Below are 16,315 nucleotides of genomic sequence, written 5' to 3' on the forward strand. Positions count from 1 at the left end.
ATCTGTAAAATGAACCGGAGAAGGAAATGGCAACTGCTTTAGTATCTTTGCCAAGATTTGGGCACAGAGTTGGGCATGACTGGATGATAACAACTTGTGCTAATCACTGGGGATACAAAGACAAGCAAGAACAGTCCCTGTTTTCCAGAAGCTCCCATTCTAATAAGGGATATGGACTTTAACTAGGGTGATAGTGATAAATTTCATAAATTTTCATCCCGTTTCTCAGCATTGGTGTCCTGAAATATATTCTCATGCTTAGATAGAAAGCGGAGTACAGGCGTTCTTTAGAATGAACTCCACATGAACTCCAGTAGCTCTATACCTCGGAATCAGATATAAAATCTTTGGTGTTTAAAATCCTTCAAGTCTTCTTCCATCCCCCCCACCCCCTGTATTCTTTGATCAAAGAGAAAGAAAGCTGTATATATACACAGGATTAATAGGAAATAATTCAGACAGGAAAGACTTCTTTTAAAAGATGATATTTTAGTTGGGAATTAAAGGAAGCCAGGAAAGCCAGAAGGCAAAAAAGAAGAGGGAGAGCATTCTAGGCATGGGAACCTCCTTGGCACTTCATGGCCTGCCCTCTCCTCTGAAGTGTACTCTTAGATCCAAAGGCATTGGCCTCTTTGCTGTTCCTCAGACATTATTGAGGGCATCTCTTTATTTTCATTAACTAACTTTTCATAATTAACTTAACCTGTTGCTGTTGAGGGTGCCACCCTCCTCCCAATAACCCACCTAGATGACTTCCCTCAACTAACTCCTCACTTTTTACTTCCCATATCTAATCATTTGCCAAATTCCGTTGATTTTACCTTTATAACATCTTTCATCTATGCCCTCCTCTGACACTGCTACCATCCTGGTATAGGCTCTAATCATCTCATGTCTGGACTGTTACAATAGCAGTAGCAAAATTGGGTGACTAGGTGGTACAGTGGATAGAGTATCAGGCCTCGAATTAGGAAGACTCAACTTCTTGAATTCAAATCTGGCCTCAGACACTTAGTAGCTTTGTGACTCTGGGCAAGTCACTTAACCTTGTTTGCCTCATTTTCCTCATCTGTAAAATGAGCTGGAGAAAGAGATGGCCAACCACTTTAGTATCTTTGCCAAGAAAACTGCAAATAGGGTCATGAAGAGTCAGACACAGCTGAAAATGAGTCAAAAATAATTGACGGAAGCCTTGGAGATAAGGAGGGAAAGATCTGATTGTTTGTTCTCCAGTCTCTTCCCACTTCAATCTGTCTCAATCAGGAGTCTTAATTGATTCAGCGAAGGTCTGACCATGTACCCTGCCCTCCCTCCTCCCTATTCAATGAATTCTAGTGGCTCTCTCTTACCTTTCTAGTTTTTTTCCACTACTTCAAGCCCCCCACCCCCCACCCCCCCAGTTCAGTAAGGCTGGCATCCTTCTGATTCCTCAAACAAGACACTCCATCTCCAGACTTGAGGCATTTTCATTGGCTGTCTCTCATGCTTAGACTGTTCTCCCTCCTTATTTCTCCTTCCTAGCTTCGTGTGTTTTTTTCGAATGTCAGCTGAAGTCTCCTATTCTGCAAGAAGCGTTTTCTGCTTCTCCTTACTCTTAATGCCTTTGTTCTGAGATTTTCTCTAATTTGTTTTGCTGGTATGTTGTTTTAGTATATGGTTGTTTGCATGTTGTCTCTCCTATTAAACTGTGGATTCCTTTAGAACTGAGACTAGGTTGTGTGTGTGTGTGTGTGTGTTTTCATTTCTTTGTATCCCTAGGACTTAGCACAGTGCCTTTGTACTTTAACAGGTACTTTAAATGGTCCTTGATTTGACTTGACAGACATTTCATTTCTTGATTCTAGGCATTTTCATTAGCTGTTCCCCATATTTAGAATACTCTCTCCTCATCTCCACCTCTTGGCTTCCTTTAAGTCCTAACTAAAATCCTACTTTTATAGGATTCCTTTTCTGATCTCTATTAATTCTAGTACTTTCTCTCTTGAATATTTATAATTTATCTTGTGTATAACTTGTTTTTACATAGTTGCTTTCATTTTATCTCTCCCATTAGGCTGAGCTTTTTAAGAGTTGAGGGACTATCTTTTGCCTTTCTTTTAATCTCAAGTGTTTATCACTGTACCTGGCATATAGTAAATGCTTATTTTTAAATGCTTATTGATTAGTCATTGGATTAGTCATTGGATATTGCCCCACCCACACCCACCCCAAGCAGTCTAGTCAGACTGGCTTTCTTTTTGTTCCTCTTACGGAACACACCATCTCCTGTCTCTGTGCCTTTACGCTGGCCATTCCACATTCCTATAATGCCTATCTTCTCTTAGAATTCTTCTCTTCCTTTAACACTGTGATGGCAAGCAAAATAAGATCTTTTGCTGTTTTTATTTTAGTATAATCAAGTGCCTCTGATTGAATCTTGCCTTTATCAATCAAGAATCTTTACTAGGGGTAAAGTACAGAAACAAGAGTTTCTTTAACTAGAAACAGTATATATATTGATTATTTTAATGTGATTAAAAATCTTCCCCATCCACAACCCAGATGTGGATACTTCCCTCTCTGGTAACTATGGTCAGATAGTTGGACCTGTCTGTTGAATTCAGGCAGAGAAAGCCATGTCTGTTGATCTTTGATTTCTCTGTATTTTTTTTGAAGTTCAAGGTGCTGACCCCTGACCTAGGTGAATGGTGTTGTTGTTGTGTGTTCGTCCTTTGTTGCCAAAGTAGACCATGCCATCAGAGAAATGATGACGTGACTTGTACTTGACTTTGTTTTGAGTGAGGGAGGGCTGTGCAGGTCACCAGCCTCATTTCTCCTCCAGAGTCATGTGAATCCAGAAACCAGATATTCATCAGGATGACTGGAGATGACCCAGGACATAGTTGGTTAAAGGAATGATACGTGTGCTTGATTAAAGTGATTGTTAATGCTTTGCAAGTTGCTTCCCTTTTATGAATGCAGATCTAAGAATCTGTGTTAGCAGGCCCCTCTGTGTATATCACGATACTTACTGTTACAAAGATATAGGTCAAACATCTTCTGCATGCACCCTTTTCTAACCTCCCCCAACCCCTTAGATTGCTAGTACCTTCTCTCCCAAATGAATTTGTGTTTATCTGCTTTGTATATGTTTGTATTCATTCGTTTTACATTATATATCTAATAATAAAAGTAGCATTTTTATAGGTATATAACACTTCCTTTGTGTCTGGCACATAGTAAGTACTATATAAAATTATTGTTGTTACCCCTTAAATATATATATGCACATGCTATGTATGTGTACTCTTGTCTCCCCTCTTAGAATGTAAGCTCCTCGAGTATAGAAATTGTTTCATTCTTTATATTTGTATCCCTAGACCTGGTCCAGTGCTGGGCCCATAGACTAGATCACATCTTAAAGGGAATAGTCATGAATTTGTCATTGCAACATCTCTTGAATATAACCCCTTCTCTCCTTTGATACTGTCACCATCCTGATGCAGGTACTCAGTACCTCACACTTGGACTATTACAGTTAGCCAACTGTTGGTTCAGCCTGCCTTAAGTTTCTCCTACTCCATTCCTCAATTCAGGTGCCACAATGTTAGTAAAGTGTAGGTCTGATTGTGTTTAATCACCCTCTCCTGCCACCTCCACACTTGTTAAACCCCCGTGGTTTTCTCCTTTAGGATCAAATGCCAAATCTTCTGTTTGGTGTTCAAAACTCTTCATAATCTTTCTTAAATCTTAATCACTGTCATGTACTTTGTGATCTAGTACCAACCTCCTTGAAGTTTTAGGAATGACTCAGTTTCTAGGCATTTTCCCTGGAATGCTTTCCCTCCTTGTATCTGTCTTGGCTTCCTTCAGGTCCCAACTAAAATCCCTTCTCCAGGAAGCTTTTATCAACCTCTTTTAAATCGAGTGCCTTCCCTTTTTTAATTATTTCCTACTTATCCTATATAACTTGTTTTTACATATTTGCTTGCTTATTGTCTCTCCTATTAGATTTTGAGCTCTTTGAGGACTATCTTTTGCCTCTTTTTCTATCTGCAGTGCTTAGCACAGTGCCTGGCATCTATTGGTACTTAATAAATGAGATAGCTAAGTGGTGAAGTAGAAGAAGTTCTGGGTCTGGAATTGGAAATGCCTGAGTTCAGATTTTGGACCTCAGACACTACCTCTGTGATCCTGGGCAAGTCATTTAACCTTTGTTTTTCTCAGTTTCCTCAGCTGTAAAATGGGGGTAATATATAGCACCTACCTCTTAGGCTTGTTGTGAGGAAAAATAAGATAATAAGTGCAAAATGCTCAGCACGATTCCTGGCACGTAGTAAGCACTGTATGAATGTTAGTTGCTGTGTGTTGTTGTTGTTGCGTCCTTATTGATTGGGCATTCTGCAGAGACATGGGGAGAGATGAATTGGTAACATGGCATTATCTTCATTGAAATCTTTTTCTTTTAGTGACATTTTTAAAAAGAGGAATGCTCTTTAGAATGTCTCTCATTTTTTGAGTTTTTTTGGTGTTTTTATCCCTTCTACCTCTTTTTTTGCTTCCTTCTAACTGTAGTAGTTTTCACTTTTCTCCTCATTAATTGCATTCTTGCCTTGTGCCATTCTTCTCTTAAGTCGGATTCCCTTTTATACCTAGGTACCATTTTAGAATCTTTAAGACCCACATTAGATGATAGAATCATAAATTTCGGCAATGGAGAGCTCCCTACATGCCAACTAGGCCAACACCATTTTTAAAGATGAGCTAGAGGTCAGAGAGGTGGAACAAGCTGACTGGAGCCCCCAGAATGTCACAGACAGTGGAAAACACTGTGGAATCCCCAATTTCCTTTGTGTGCTTGTTTTATATACCACCAAACCTCGGATGCCTGCAGGCTTCCACACTGGTGAATTCTTATGTAAACTTTTTTGGGGAAGGGCCCCAGCCCAGCCCTTCCTCGTTTTCTCAACTTAGCCACCTTGTCCCTACTTCGGTGTGCGCACGTGCGCGCACGCGGGCACACACACGATCTCCTTTTATATATAGTTTTTCCCCCATTAGAATTTAAAGTCCTTGAGGTCGAAGACTGTTTTATGCTTGTATTGCCAGAACTTACAGAGTGCCTGGGACATAGAAAGAATAAGAACATAATTGTTAGTTGCCTGACAGATTTCATACTTTTTCTCCCATAAATTTGTCACTATGGAATCTTTTTTCAGTTTCTTCTGACAGGTTGAGGGTGCTGGGGCAGAGCCCTCCAACTCTTTACTTTTCATCTATTCCCTTTACTATGTGATCAACCTGTCTCCTTCCCTTCTCGCCTTCTCCTCCATTGTTTATATGTTGCTGACTAAGAAGACTTGAGGTTGGCAGGGAGGAGTGAATAGATTAACTGTCTACAAATGTTTGAAGGTCTGTCCTGTGGAGGAAGGATTTGACTTACTCTCTTTGGCCTCAGAAGGGGGAAGCAGGAGCAGTGGGTGGAAGCTGCAAAAGACAAATTTAGTCTTGATATCATGAGAGGTTTCCTTACTATATGAACTGGCTGGAAGTGGAATGAATTTCTTCAAGAGGTAAGGAGAAAGGGGTTCCTCTTCCAAGCCTTTCAGGCTGAAACTAGATGACTACTTGTGGGAATCTCTGTCATGTATAGATTGGACTGGAATATTACTAGTAATAGTAGAGTATTGTTGAGTTCCCTTCTAACTCTTAATTCTCTGATTCTGTTTTCTATTTTCGTTTTATTCTGTAGATTGCAACGTCCATTCTGTGAATGACTATTGTGCTACTTGTATTGAGAGAAGTTCTTTGTAGCTAGAAAGAGGAGAAACCTGTGGACAAAAGTGAAAATAAACTATGAGTGTGAGACTGAGAGGATTAGCAATTTGAACATGAAAATGGAAAAATTTTGTGTGATGATGATAATAGCTGACACTTTTCATTGTTTTCATTGTTTCATGAGGTAGGTGCTGTTATCCCTATTTTACAGATGAAGGAACTGAGGCACATAGTCATGTTAGTAAGTGGCAGTATTTGAACTCAAGTCATCTGTCTCCAAGTCTGGAATATTTATCCAGTGTGCCACCTAGCAGCCCTATTGATTAAGGATTAGTGAGATGCCATCAGGATTTTTGGCAGTAAAGATAACTTTTCTTTTGGTTCCAAATTGTTAATTTGAAACAGTATTTTTTATGAGGTGGCATGGATAAAGAATTCATCACTAAGTAGCCAAGCTAGTATTTTGAGTATTTTAAAAATGTGATTTTTGTCTTTTCTGACCATGACTGGTTGTCTGTTTACATGGTACTTATTTTTATATTCACAGCTAGAGTGATTATTTTGGAGAGTTAATTTCCTTCATTGTTGCTGGAATGCAGGTGTGTCTTTGTGAATCATTGCTTGAAGGGCACGATTAAAGTTGTGAATCATATTTTTCTAAAGTCAGTTAAACTTGAATACATTCCTGTGTGGAATATCTTTTTGGTAAGTTAATGTTACCCACTACTACTCCTAAAATGTTTACTAATCTAGAGGCAAAAGTACTTATCAGAGCAGGTATAAGATAGAAAGTTATATGCTGTTGGAATCAGTAAGATAGTGTTATCTACTAGTGTCTGTTAGGTATATGGGAGATTGTGTTTTAAAGTTTCTCTTGTGCCTCATTGACTAATGGGTTCTACTTTTTTCAGAGGTGTTTCCCCCGTTTAGTAGTAACCAAGACTTTTAGAAAATGAATAAAGAGTTGTAACAAATTCTTTTACAGAAACAACATTCCTTGACTAGAATCAGGTTCTGAATTAAAGAACTTTCTTCTCACTCACATGCAGTGTTAAATGTCAGTTTAAACATGCATTTTTAAACTTAATTCTGAAAAGCTATTTTATTATTGTAATTTGATTAAAAATGAAATGCTTTTGTAACATATACCTATAGGGTTAGATGTTTTCCTCACATTTTAAGAATCATCAATTAAAACTTCTGCTTAGTCATTTGGTTAGTTCATTCAAGAATATTTTAAAATGAAAGATGAATATTAGCATGGAAAATGGATTTGAGGGCACTCATTTTGGTTTTCTTTTTTGAAAAAAACCTTCATTGTCTCTTTTAAAAGAGAATTATTTTAAAGTATAAGAATATTGGGACCATAGAGCTGAACGAGGTTGCAGAAGTAATTTAGCTCAATTTCTTTGTTTTAGATTCAAAAGTACTTTTTGTGCCTGATGATTTACGAAGCACTTTACTTACATAGAAAACAGGGGCTATATAAGTGTCCTTGGGAGGGAGGATAGGGGAGACCAGGCACACAGACTTAGTTCTAAAATATAACAGCTATATATTATTGCATTTTTATTTTGTTAAATATTTCCCAGTTATACTTTTTTCCAATTACATGTAAAAATAATTTTTAACATTAAAAAAATTTTTTTTAGTTCCAAATTCTCTTTCCCATCTCCCCTCCCCATTCATTGAGAAGTCAAACAATTTGCAGTAGGTTATACTTGTGCAGTCATACAAAACTTATTTCCATATTAGTCATATTGTGAAAGAATACACAGACCAAAAAAGCAAGCAAACAAGAAAAATAAAGTTTAAAAATATATTCCTTGATCTTCATGCAGACTCCATCAGTTCTTTCTCTGGAGGTGGATAGCATTTTTTATCAAAAGTCCCTCAGAATTGTCTTAGATCATTTTATTGCTGAGAATAGACATGTCATTCACAGCTGATCATTGTACAATATTGTTGTTACTGTGTACATGTTCTCCTGGTTCTTTTCATTTCACTTTGCATTGGTTCATGTAAGTTTTTCCAGGTTTTTTTTTTTTTGAGAGCATCTTGCTCATCATTGATAGCACAGTAGCCATTCTATCACAATCATACCACAACTTGTTCAGCCATTCTCCAGTTGATAGCATCCCCTCAGTTTCTAATTCTTTGCTACCACAAAAAGAGCTGCTATAAATAAATATATTTGTACATAATATGTCCTTTTCCTTTTCCTAGACCTAGTAGTGGTATTGCTAAGTTAAAAGGTATGCATAGTTTTATATCCCTTTGGGTGTAGTTCCAAATTGTTCTAAAGAATGGTTGAATTAGTTCACAGCTCCACCAACAGTGCATTAGTGTCTCCATTTTCCCACATCCCCTCCAACATTTGTCACTTCCTTTTTCTGTAATATTAGCCAATGTGGGGTGGTACCTCAAGCATTGTTTTAATTTGTATTCTCTAATAAATGGTGACTTAGAGTATTTCTTTCATAAACTATAGGTAGTTTTGATTACTTCATCTGAAAACTCTGAGGAGTTTCTGACAGTTATATTCTTCAGTGAATTTTTATACCTCCTTTTCCACTTGACCAATTTTGCTTTTATAGGAGTTCATCAGTATATTTTTGTCCCTCTTACCATTTGGTCTGTTCCATAGTTAAGGTGTTATTTGTGCTGTTTACCAAGCTGTTGACTTTTTTCATAATATTCTTGCATCACTCTCATTTCTTTTCCCATTTTTTCTTCTACCTCTCAATTTTGATTTTTAAAATCCTTTTTGACCTCCTCCAGGAATTCTTTTTGGGACTGAGGCCAGTTCACATTTTTCTTCAAGGCTTTGGCTGTAGCAGTTTTAACAACTGAGTTTGTGTTTTGAGCTTTCCTATCACCATAGTAACTTTCTACAGTCACTTTCTTTTTTTGTTGATTGCTATTTTTTTTCCATCCTGTTTCTTGCCTCTATGTTAAAGTTGGGCTCCCACTGTTAGGGTGGAAGGGGTACTGTTCCAAACTTCATGTATTTTGTACAAGGGGCAGTGTTCCAAGCTTCAGGTCTTTTGTGCAGTTGTTTTCAGAGCTAGTTCTGGGAGTCTGTAAGTTTTAAGTTCTTCTAAGGTTGCCACCTAAGTTTATGCCATAAATATAAATGGAGTTTGCATTTAGTTTGTGTTCTAGTTGAACACAAACGGATACTGAGAAAAAGATAAAAAGGTGTTTTTGGAAGAAGCAGTGTTTTTTTCCTTAGTGATAGTTTAGTTTAACATCAGCTTTGAGCATTATTTCTTCATAGTGGCAGTTTAGAATCTGGTTTAAAGTCAGTTGTTAAGAAGATTATTTAGAATAGTACTTGAAAATAAATGTCATGATATCTCATAATGGGGACAAGATGAACTTGTGTTCTTGAAAGGATTAGTGGGTGTAATTACTGCGTCACTAGTGGGTGATATGTTAAAGATGTTGGAGAACGGGCAGGGTATCCTAGAACTAGATAAGAATAAATTTCTCAATTTTCTTAAAAGGGAATTTGGAAATGCTAGCACAGTGAATTTGACTTTGATTCCTGCCAAAATTCTAAAACATGTCATTGGTTGATACTTAGAAAGGGGAGTGGTTTACATAACTTTTTCAAGAATAGGTCATCCTAAATAACCTTATTCCTTTATTTTTGACAGATTTACTGAGGTCGTAACAAAGCATTTGACAGTCTCATGGTTTTTTGTTGTTTTTTTTTGTGTGTGTGGAAAAAAATAGATGATGATGGCAAGATGATAGTGCAGTTAGATTAATTTTGAATTGCTTGAATACTGTACCCTAAAAATTAATCATGTGATACCAGTTTAAGGAAGGTCTTCATTGGAATGCCCCAGGAACCTGTGCTTGGACCTGTCAGACATTAGATTAGATCTTCAATTAGAAGATCATAGACCTAGATTTGGAAGAAAACAAAGAGGCCATCTATTCCAAACCCTCCCCTTTTTATCGATGAGGAAACTGAGACTTGGGAAGGTTAAGAAATTTGTCTGCAAGGTCATAAAAATAGTAAGTATCAGTGGAGAGTTTTGAACCCAAGTTCTCTTGACTCCAAAGCCAGTTCTTTTCCCACTACATTTGAAATATTTAGTGTGGGCTTTCTTAGACCCTCTTCTGTTCCCTTTCTACTTACTTGGTGACTTCATCAGTTTCCATGGGTTCAATTATCATCTCTACGCAAATGACTCCCAAATCTCTATATGCTTTGATCTCACATCACCAAATGTCTCTTAAACACTACTTAAAGGCATCACCAATTCAATATATCCAAAACTTTACTTATTGTCTTTCCTCCCACGAACTCATCTCTTTTCCAAGCTTCACTATTTCTGTCAAGGGTACCATCATTTTTTCAGTCACCAGGTTCTCAACTTTGGAGTTATTCTTGACTCCTTATTTCCATTCATCTGACATACTCAGTTTTCAAATGTCCTTTCTATCTCAACATGTCTTTTCTACTCACATAACCACCCCGCCTCCCCCAGTTCAGCCCCTTCTTATTTCTTGTCCATTCTATTGAAATAATCTAATTGGTCTCTCTGCCTTTCAGTCTGTCCTCTCTCTAGAATCTGTCCTCTGCATCTTCAGTGTCAGATTCAAATAGAAAGGTTCTCTGTCGGCCTCATATTGACTCTAAGTCATAAATTAACATATCGTATTTTTATTTATTTTGTTAAGCATTTCCCAGTTACATTTTATTCTGGTTTTGGCTACTGCACTTGGGCTATGAGTTTGACCCTACTGCCCTACACGGTTGCCCAAGTAACATCCCTAAAGCACAGTTCTGACCATGTCAATCCCCTGTGACTTTCTCTTGCTTCTAGAATTGATACGCACTCCTCCCCTGTGCATTTAAAGCCCTTCACAGCTTGACTCCTTTCTTCAGTTCAGCTAAACTGGCCTTAGATTGTTCTGCAAACATGACAAACTTTTATCCTATTTACAATCCTTTGCAAAGGCCTTTCCTAATGCTCAAATGTTGTACTCCTTCACCTGTGCCTTCGTTAGACTGTTTCCTTAACTCAACCTGAAAGTCACCTGCTTTGTGAGGGATGCTTTTCCTTTCCAAAATATTTTAAAACTTTATTTTGTACATATCCACCTTCTTCAGGAAGCGTTTTCTATTCTTTCTTAATTTTAATGCAACAATTTATCCTGTATATAGTTAGTTTGTATACAGTTGTTTGCATTTGTCTGTCTCATTAGACTCTGATCTCCAGAAATAGGACTATCTTTTTATCTTTCTTTGTATCCCAGTTCTTAGCACAGTGCTTGGCACATAGTAAGTGCGTAATAAATGCTTCTTGACTGACTGGATGGCATATTAGAATGTTAATGTTTCACTTTTTAATAGTGTGTGTGTGTCTCTTTGCTAGGTTAGTTGAATTGTATTATTAGGACACTATAATTGAAAAGTACAGAAATCTTTTGCTTTTCTGATTGTCATCAGCATCTTTTACCAAGATGATAGTTTTGAGAATTTTGCCACGTTCAGACTTTTCTAAAGGAAAGTTTTAATTTTGAGGTGCCCCTTATTTCATAACTTCATCATGTTATCTGATAGTTTCAACTTTAAAAAAAAAATCAGATTTTTCTAATATTCTTCTAAATTTCAATTTAGAATCTTAACTGGAGACAGGATGTTTGTTTTCTTATCTGTTTAGGGCCTTCAGAAGCAGTGTTCCCCTTTAAGTTTCTCATTATGTGTTTCCATAATAGAATTCATCTTACTGATGGAGATTACTGCTTTTACAGGCATACTTAAACACAAAGAACTATGGTAAGCCCTTTTAACACTCTTTTTGATGGACTAGCTATTATAAGTTTCTTAACACTGAAGTTATAGACAGATTGAACCTAAAAATTTGAATTTATGGGATAAAATTTTAAGCACTTAGAAATTTTTTTCTGTAGTTTAAGTTAAATACCAGTTGGCAACTTGAAAGTCTTGTTTAGATACTTTTGTTACACTGGTTCCACACAGTGTCCTTTACTTGATACCAAAGCTTTTAGAAAGGCTAGGGAAACTTCTTAAATAGTTTATCTCTGCAGGGAAGCCCTCAGAATGTCTAATCCAGGTGTTGTTAACCTGGGATCAAGTGGACACGATTTTAATATTTTGATAATTTTCTTTCAGTACACTTAGTTTCTTTTGAAAACCTTTGCATTTATAAATATTATTTTGTTCCATTACACAAAGTTAAGAACCTCTGTCTACTCCAACTCCTTGATTTTACAGATGAATAAGCAAAATCAGAGAAGGGAAGTGACTTTCATAGTCACATGCCTAGTCCAGTCATATCTTATATATAATTTTGCCTGTTCATCCTTAGCTTGTTCAGATGAAGATAGGACTATGATGCAGTGAGATAGGAATTGGTGAATTTTGAAGAGAGAGAGGAAATATGTTTATTGAAGTAGGAAGTGGAGTCCAGTAAGGTCATTAAGCTTCCATGGGGAAGGACATTTGGCTGTCTGGGGGATAGCCTGAGGCATCTATAGAAATCTGAAAAAAGAGGCTAGATGATATTAGTAAGAAACAACTAGTAACAGAACCAAGATCTTGAGAATCCCTGCCAACCGTCATTTATTTCATTGCTATTTCCAGACATTTTCTGAAGTTGAATGTTGTTGCTAGGAGGGAATGACAAATGGCAGCCTCATCTTTTTTTTCCATGCATCTACGTAAGGATTGATCTTCGGAAAATGCCATTTTTATGCCTTCTTTCCTATGCTAGAATATAGTTTTATTTTTCTGTGTAGGCAGTGAGTATGGAAAAGCCAGTTTTTTTCATAGAGGTTTCAATTTCTTACTTGTGCAACTGAAGCCATGCTATTCTCCTGCTTTGGCCAATGAAGTTTCAAAAGGAAGAAAGAATACCAAAAAAGGACCTCAGAAGTGCTTAAGGAATTTGTATAATTTCAAGGGTTTGGAAAAAAAATCCTCACTGTAAAATTTAAAAATAAGCTACTCAGTATCAGTTCATATATAAATCTTCCCAGGTTTCTCTGATTTCTCTCTTTTTAATCCATTTTTTACAACCCATTAATCTATTATATTCATATAACCATAATTTGTTGAGTCTTTCCTCAATTTATGACCCTTTACTTTGTAGTTCTGTCATCACAAAAAGAGCTGCTACAAATAGTTTTGTATATGTGGATCCTTTTCCCTATTTCATCTTTTTGTAGGCATAAGACTAGTAGTGGTACTACCGAGTCAGAGGGCATGAACAGTTTAATGAATATGGGGGCATAGTTCCAAATTGTTTTGCAGAATGACTGGACCAGTTCACATCTCCACCATTAGAGCATTAATGTCCTTGCATGCTTATTTTATTTTTTATATTTTTTACATACTTTATTCTTTCTCATTTTTTATTAATTGATTTGTTTTCGGTTTTCTACAGTTACTTCTGTAAGTCTTAGATTTTCTCTCTCCTCTTTCCCCAAGATGGCATGCAATCTTATATGGTTCTATACATACATTCTTATTAAGCACACTTTCACATTAGTCATGTTCCATAGAGAAATTAAAATGAATGGGGGAAATCATGAAAAAAAACCCAAAACATAACACAAGAGAAAATATTCTGCTTCATTCTGCATTCCAGTTCCATAGTTCTTTCTCTGGATGTGGTTGGCATTTTGCCTGAAGAGTCCTTTGGGAATGTTTTAGGTCCTTGAATTGCTGTGAAGGGCTAAGTCTACCAGAAAAATTCCTCACACACTGTGGTGGTTACTGTGTACAGTGTTCTCCTGGTTCTGCTCCTTTTAGTCAGTATCAGTTCATATAAGTCCTTCCAGTCCTCTCTGAAGTCTTCCTGTTCATCATTTCTTATAGTACAGTAGTATTCCATTACATTCATATATCACAGCTTGTTCAGCCATTCCCCAATTGATGGGCATCACCTCAATTTCTAGGTCTTGGCCACCACAAAGAGGGCTGCTATAAATATTTTTGTACATGTGGGACCCTTTCTCATTTTTATGATTTCTTTGGGATACAGCCCTAGAAGTAATATTGCTGGGTCAAAGGGAATGCACATTTTTGTAGCCCTTTCGGTATAGTTCCAAATTGCTCTAACACTTTTCGCACAAATAAAGTCAGATCTAAGTAATTGGAAAAACATCAGTTGCTCATGGGTAGGCCGAGCTAATATGATAAAAATGACAATTCTGTGTAAATTAATTTACTTATTCAGTGCCATACCAATCAAAATATCAGAAAATTATTTTCTAGAGATAGAAAAAATAGTATGAAAATTCATCTGGAAGAACAGAAGGTCCAGAATGTCAAGGAAACTAATGAAAGGTAGCCTAGCCCTACCAGATCTCAAGTTGTATTGTAAAGCAGCAATCATCAAAACCACTTGGTACTGGCTAAGCAGTAGAGGGGTGGAATAGGTTAGGTACTCAAGACATGGTAGTCAGTGAATATAGCAGTCTACTGTTTGATAAACCCAAGGGCCCCAGCTTCTGGGATAAGAACTCACTGTTTGACAAAAATTGCTGGGACAACTGGATAACAGTGTGGTGGAAACTGGGTGTAGACCAATGCCTGACACTGTACACAAGAACAGAGTTCAAATGGATACATATCTAGGTATAAAGGCTGATACTATAAACAAATTTGAGGAGCAAAGAATAGTATATTATCAGATTTTATTTAGAATGGAGAAATTTATGATCAAACAAGAGATAGAGAACATTATGAAGTGCAAAATTGATAATTTTGATTACATTACATTGAAAAGTTTTTGCACAGACAAACCCGATGCAACCAAGATTAGGAGGGAAGCAGAAAGCTGGGAAAGAATTTTTGCAACTAGTGTGGTGTCTGTGGTAAAGGCCTCATTTCTAAAATATATAGAGAACTGAGTCAAATTTACAAGAAAACAAGTCATTCCTCAATTGATAAATGGTCAAAGGATATAAACAGGGAGTTTTCAGAGGAAGAAATTAAAGCTGTCTATAGTCATATGAAAAAATGCTCTAAATCACTATTGATTAGAGCGATGCAAATCAAAAGAACTCTGAGATACCACATTGGCTAACATGACAAAACAGGAAGGTGATAAATGTTGGAGAAGATGTAGGAGAGTTGGAACACTAATTCGTTGTTGGTGGAGCTGTGAGGTGCATGCTTATTTTTAAAACCATAATTTTTAATAGGCTTGACTATCTAAGAGACAGGTACAAATGACAGGTGTGAGAAATAACACATTTTAATCTTTTTATCTTTCTCTCTGAAAAGTCCATGTAGTCTATTAAACAGTTATTCCTTTAATAATGACCTGTACAAACAATTGCACTTAGTCTGCAGAAAGTGATGAAAGACCCAGAGACATAAAGTGACATTCCCAAAATCATATAGCAAATAAGTGGCAGAATTGGGAGTAGAATGTAGGTCTTTGAACTTTCAAGAGTACTGTGGTCTTTCCACATTCTGTCATCTGTTATAAAAACAGTAGTAATAATAATAAACATTTACATAATTCTTTATATTGCAAAGTGAACCTCAACACCACCCAATGTGGTAGGTGCTATTATTATCCTGATTTTACAGATAAGGAAACTGAAGCTGAGAAAAGTTAAATGACTTGTCCATGGTGACACAGTTTATTAATATCTGTGGCAAAATTTGAACTCAGGTTTACTGGTTGAGCCACTTAGATCTGTTCTGACAGAGCAGTTATATTTTCCTTCGATCCAACAAAAATAATATATGTTTGTAAAATATAAATTTATTATAATGGCTATTGTAGAAAAAGAAACACATTTGTCACTTTTTTTTGCCTGAAGCTATTGGGAAAGAACATTAAGTCTTGTATATTGTTGTTATGTATGTTGAATTGAATTGAACATTGCATCCTTTAGACCTGGACATTGGACTGTGGCTCCATGTATCCCCTGGGTAGTTTACCTATTGTATCTACTGTTGGGATAGACAGGGCCTAATTATGGGACAAAGGATTTTAGTGAAGTCATTGCTTGTGAAAGGAACTAGTACATTTTTCAGAAACTGACATCACAACAACATATTTATCCTGGTTGTCCTGTTTTTGGAATTTGGGGAGATAGTTTGGAAAAATATGTAAGTGGATTCAACCATCACATAGAATTTATATAAGAGAACTTGTTAGATTACTTTTTCTTGGTGACAAATACAATTACTAAGTTGTGAATACTCAGAATTTTGGTAGATTGATTTAGCATGTTTGGATACTTGCCCCTCATCACTGCTTGCTTATAATATTGAGCCAGTGTGGTATAATAGCAAAAGTACTTGTCAGGTTTAAAGGTTGCCTTTGCTCCTTATTCTCCTTATGACCTTGGTCAGTCCCTTAGCCTCTCAGATCCTCAGTTTTTTTTTTTTCATTTGTAAAAAGTTATTGTGAGGATGAAATGAGAAAATACATTTAAAATGTTTTGCAAAACTTTAAAGCTCTGTAAAGATGTCAGATGTGTCATTATCGGGAGCTTCTTAATTCCCTCCAGTCTTTTTCCACTTTAATCTATCAATCACAAAGCCATC

The 16,315-nt window shown here is 36.6% G+C and overlaps 1 protein-coding gene across 8 annotated transcripts in view; it reads left to right on the forward strand.

Annotated features, from left to right (window-relative positions):
* Positions 1-16,315, forward strand: part of BTBD10 (BTB domain containing 10) — a 105,638-nt gene that overhangs the window by 3,285 nt on the left and 86,038 nt on the right. For 2 of the 8 annotated variants that reach the window (XM_072619387.1, XM_072619389.1), the window contains exon 1: positions 5,733-6,462. The exons of 5 other annotated variants lie outside the window; for them this stretch is intronic. The gene's annotated coding sequence lies outside the window, so the exon portion shown is untranslated. Of the gene's footprint in view, positions 1-5,732; positions 6,463-16,315 lie in introns of those variants that run through there. One more of the 8 variants, XM_072619388.1, reaches the window with a different exon arrangement.

The sequence above is a fragment of the Notamacropus eugenii genome, chromosome 6 (genome assembly GCF_028372415.1).
Source record: "Notamacropus eugenii isolate mMacEug1 chromosome 6, mMacEug1.pri_v2, whole genome shotgun sequence".
Taxonomy (NCBI): domain Eukaryota; kingdom Metazoa; phylum Chordata; class Mammalia; order Diprotodontia; family Macropodidae; genus Notamacropus; species Notamacropus eugenii.